The sequence below is a fragment of the Octodon degus genome, unplaced genomic scaffold (genome assembly GCF_000260255.1).
Source record: "Octodon degus isolate 3935 unplaced genomic scaffold, OctDeg1.0 scaffold00125, whole genome shotgun sequence".
NCBI lineage: Eukaryota > Metazoa > Chordata > Mammalia > Rodentia > Octodontidae > Octodon > Octodon degus.
Genome location: NW_004524701.1, coordinates 8,362,696 through 8,368,234, shown reverse-complemented (window position 1 = coordinate 8,368,234; position 5,539 = coordinate 8,362,696). Strand labels below are relative to the sequence as shown.

The 5,539-nt window shown below is 37.2% G+C and overlaps 1 protein-coding gene and 1 pseudogene across 1 annotated transcript in view; both read right to left on the bottom strand.

The window, feature by feature from the left end:
• LOC101584331 (ATP-binding cassette sub-family G member 2) overlaps positions 1 to 5,539 on the bottom strand; it is a 209,682-nt gene that overhangs the window by 143,086 nt on the left and 61,057 nt on the right. The gene's annotated exons all lie outside the window — the stretch shown is intronic.
• Positions 1,503 to 5,539, bottom strand: part of LOC101583952 — a 52,869-nt pseudogene continuing 48,832 nt past the window's right edge.

Genomic DNA, 5,539 nt, shown 5'->3' with positions numbered 1-5,539 from the left:
TAAAAAATGCTTGAAACTATTGTTTGAAGCAAGGTACAATTCCCCTATGATGAATGCTATCACTATGTATATATAAAATGTACCAATAAAAAAATTCAAGGAAAAAAAAAAGAACATATGTACCTATAAGGCTAGACCAGAACTTCAGGCCATCAAATACTGGGCATCACCCAAACCAAACCTGGCCAGATCACAGCTTCCTTGTGAAATTTAATAGAAAAATTCCCTAATTTTTGCTTAAACCTTCCTAATTAAGGTCAAAGCAGGGCTTCCTTTCAGAAGTAAGATAGTAGAGTTGAAAGGGCTAAAATGGAAGCCATTAGAGTTATCTTTGCCTGGTAAAATAAAATGAAAAACAATATTGCATTCCTGGAGGGATTACAGAGATAAGTGCCACCATCAAGGACTTCCAGGATGAAGGGCTGGTGCTCCCTACCACTTCTCTATTTAATTCTCCCATGTGGCCTGTGCAGAAGATGAATGAATTTTGAAGAATAATGATAGATTACCATAATCTGAATCAAGTGGTGACTTTGATTGCAGCTACTATATCAGATGTGGTTTTCTTGCTGGAGCAGATTATTATATTGCCTGGCACTTGGAATGCAGCTATTGATTTGACAAATATCTTCTTCTCTATACTTATCCATACACTGGTCCATTATATTGATGATGTTATTCTGACTGCCTCAGGTGAACAGGAGGTATCAACCTCTCTGGATTGGTAAGTAAAGCATTTGAGAGTGAGAAGATGAGAAATAAATCCAACTAAAATTAAATGTCCTTCTATTTCAGTGAAATTTCCAGGGGTCCAATGGTGTGTGACATGTAGAAATAGTTCTTCTAAGATAAAAGATAAGTGTTGCATCCTGCTGCCCCAGTGCCTTAAGGTAGCCAGGCATGAGCTTAGAATGCTGAGATACCTCTCTGACCTTATTCATTAATTATTTGTAGTATATTCTTCCTCTCCATTGTATTCAAAAAAACAGGATATAAAAGGCAGACATAGTGGGATACTCATAATTCCAGCACACTAGGAGGCTGAGGCAGAAAGATGACAAGTTCAAGGCCAACCTTAACAACTTAACAAGACCCTTTCTCAAAAGTCTTCCTGGGCCAGGAGGTGGGCTACACCATCTTATTTGAGGACTGCACCAGCCCAGAGACCATCATTGAGTACATGACAGACAGCAAGCTGCTGCAGCAGTGCCTCATAGACACTGACCTGATGTAGTACATCATCACTATGCTAGATGAGGCCCATGAGAGGACAATCCACACTGATGTTCTTTTCTGGCTGCTGAAGAAGATTGTGCAGAGGTAGCAGGACATGAAGCTGATCATTACCTCAGCCACCCTGGACACAGTGAAGTTCCCAGGCCATGGGCATCAGTGACCTTCTGTCCTTCAACTTCATTGATGCCACATCGATGGAGACCCTCATCACGGCTATGGAGCAGCTCTACACACTGTGAGCCCTGGAAAACAAGACTCCTCACTCACTAGTGCCACAGGATGACAGAGTTCCTGCTGGAGCTGATGCTGTGCACGATGCTTATCACGTCGGTGTACCTGTGCTGCAGCAAGGAGATGCTAACCATCACATCCGTCACATCCCTGGCCCCAACAATGAATTCCTAATGAGAAGAGAGGCCGGGGAGATAGGTCAGTAGAATAAATGCTTGCCTGGCAAGCTTAGGGTCCTGAATTCAATCCCTGGTACCACACAAAAAAAAAATTCTCCAAATGAGAACAAAAAAATAAAAATGGGATTTGTTAGTGTAAAATTATCAAATCATTTGGGACTTGAACAATGAGGTAAGGGAGGATCAGTTGGAAAGGCTACATAAGGAAAAAATTTTCTTCCTAGACCTTGCTCCATACCCAGGATTCAACAACTTTCAAATTAATTATCCAGTTTAATTTGCATTTCCTAATTATGCAGCTAGTCACTTTTCTCATTACAGAAATAACTACTTTGACTGCACACATCACATCATAGAAAACTTCTGAATAAGATCATATTATCTACACTGCAATGCCCCCTTTACTGTCTATGATTCTACCAGTTTTACTCACATTACCTTGAAATCAGCTACATTATCCAGACCTAATTTTGCAATAACCTTATTAATCTTCTCTTTCTTTTCATGATTTGGTATGGTTGTTGGAAGCTGAAGAGCTGCTGAGAAGTGTAAGTTTTCTCTCACTGTCAGTGTATCCTTCATCACATCATCCTTAAGGAAAAGAGTATTTTAGTGACACATACTGAGTCATTTTTAAGCACATCACTCTAGGGTATGTAAATTAATCCAAGAACATAACATACTCAAAGTAAACCTCTAACTAAGGGCATCCTTTCAATCCTACAAATCACCCTAACAGCATGTAGAGACAGCTGTAGAATGTGTTGGAATCATTTTTACTCCACATTTCCACACTCAAGCAGAGAACAGATAATGAAAATGACTAGTAGCAAACAGTTTCATACTCCTTTTTACAAGGATTTGTGAAAGACATTTTCTAGGAAAGGAGAAAGGTAAAGAGAGGGTATCACTGGACCATTCTGGAAGTGATATACCAGCTAGGATGGATACCACTGCCCTGTAGTAGGCCACGCTCTCTGCATGAACATTTAATACTACACTACATAAGATGGATTTGGGTTAGGAACATAGCTCAGTGCCACAGTCTGCCTGACAAGCACAAAGTCCCGAATTCAATTTCTAGTACCAAAAAGGGATAGGGGGGTTATAAGTATATATTTTTATTTTATTTTATTATTTTTATTTTATTTATTTATTTTGGAACCGGGCATTGAACTCATGTCCTTGAGCTTGCCAGAGAAGCACTTACTCCATCCCCATGGCCTTCTTTTTTTTTATTTTAAAGAGAGTTAAAAAAATACAGAATTTCAAAACAATAGCAAATTACTAATGACTATGATATTGTATATTATCTTCAAAGTAATTGCTCAGATTGTGAGATATAGGCATGTAAAACTGATCAAAAAGTATAAGTATTATTCCTTTCAATGAATAGAAATTAGTAGTATAATTATTGTAAACATATCTTTTAATCAGGAGGAAACTATATTGAGGAAACCTAAAGTGCAAGTCCACTCTTACTTGTGCCACGTAACTTGAAAAATATTTGAAGTTTGCAGGAAGAGGTTCTTCATTCATCAGAACATCTCCAAATAGTTCACATGGATTTTTCCTTGCAGCTAAGACATCTAACAACCTGAAACAGAAATAAGTTTTGAGGAGTTTCTATCTCAAAATTTTGGGCTATATCTCTCAGCTTCTCTGCTGATGTCAAAACACAAAGTAATAAAAAGATTCTATCATTTAGTGAGTGTGTGTGTATACATATATCTATCTATCTATCTATCTATCTATACATATATATGGTTTAATATATATGATTTAATATATAGTTTAATGATAGATAGATAGATATTTCTGTAGATGTTTATTATATGTTGCATGAAAGCCAAAATCATAAGAGCATAGGATCATTGTCTGACCCAGCACAGACCTCCCAAGTCGTCCTCCAGTCTTGGATCTTAGATGTCCCAAGCCAAGCAATGTGCTCCTTTATCTAAGGCTCATGCCCACATACAACCATTACATCATCCCACTTCAAATAATACCCACTTAATTTCCCTCTCCACTAGTTCATAGCACTGGCTGCCAAATTATAACCACTATATCAGGTCCTATTAGTAAATCTGACAAATAAGACCTTGTGGTCTTGGAAAAAAGCATAAGCTGGACCAGCTGCACATTATTCATGGCACCTAGGGCAGGAACAGACATGAGCAGCAAATGTTCAGCCATCCTCTGCTCAGGCAAAAGTGGCTATTTTTTATTAATTTTATTGAGAAACCAATAGCAATCAGACAGTTTCAAAACTGATTAATAGGACAGTTCCAATGATTAATACATTGCACATTGCTTTCTTCTTAGTGGTTATTCATAGTACAAGATGCAGACATGATATCCCATCCAAACACTATTAGTACAAATCTTTCTTCTCATTGAATTAAGAGAAAGTAGCTGCATACCTATCCTAACTATTTTGTATATACAGATACAACATGGTCTTTCCTTTGTATCCCCTTGGAGGCCTGCTCCTTAGCTCAGTTATTTAAGTGGCTGCTTAAACAAAGCAATCAGGCTCAGGCTGCTGTGGTTCGATCCCCAGAACTCAAGCCAGCCAAACCTGCCCAGAAGGCATTCTGAGTCAGCCAAAAAAAAAAAAAATCCTTTTTATCCCCTTTTTTTTTAGTTTTGTTAGAGATGGGTATTCCATTGCCACTTAAATATGTATTTTTTGCCACTTAAATATTGTAGGTGCGTGAATTCAGCAAAATAATCCAGTATAGTCCAGTGGTTCATAATAGTAGTGGGTTATCTGTAGGACTGGCAATGTCAGAAGTTGTTGACTTGAGCCTTTCACAGGTCAGCATATTAATATGGCTTTACTTTTTATAACTCATTTTTATACTTTTCTGCTGGATGGTTAAGACCAAGATAAAGCAAGACCTATATAACAAGACATATGTCTTTTGTATCTGATAAGTTCAGTCAAGTCCCCTCAGGATTTATCTGTAACAGTGACTTGCAAAGGACAATGAAATTGCACAGAAAATTTTCTTTTATACTCACAAAGACCTTTTTATACCTGGGGTCCCAGAATAGCATTTGAGGCCAGATATCATGATCCCACTGTAAACAAAACAAAAAAATACTAAGTTACATTAAAATATATTAACATATCAAACAAAGTTGCAGTAATTTATGGTGTAATTAAATTCAATTAATATAAGTTGATAAAATTGGAGAAGGAGATAGCTCAGTAAAATAAGTGCTTGTCTGGCAAGCACAGGGTCTTGAGTTCATTCCCCGGTACCACAAAAAAAAAAGTTGATAAAATTGACAGAAAATATCAGATTATAAAAAGATTGCATTGCTAATTATCAGAATACCAGCAAACAAAGTAAAAATACTAACAGTAATCTAGAACCTAAGAATAGCTAAGGTCTCTTTAAATTCCTTTCATGTATTTTCAAAACTATTCATTCTTTTGGTAACTGTGTTAGAGTTTTATAGAGGAACACACTAAATATAAATAAACATATACTCAGAAAAAGGTCTGCTCTCTAGAATCTATAAAGAACTAAAAAACACTAGGGCCCCAAAATTTAAAGATCCAATCCAGAAATGGGCATCTGAGATGAATACACGCTTCTCAGAGGAAGAAATTAAAGAAGCGAATAAATATATGAAAAAATGCTCCACATCACTAACTGTCCGTGAAATGCAAGTTAAAACCACATTGAGATATCATCTCACCCCAGAAAGAATGACTATCATAAAGAAATCACCCAACAACAAATGTTGGAGAGGCTGTGGGGAGAAAGGAACCCATCTCCACTGCTGGTGGGAATGGAGACTGGTGCAACTGTTATGGAAATCAGTATGGAGACTCCTTAGAAAAGTTGGACTGGAAATCACATTAAAAACAGCTATTC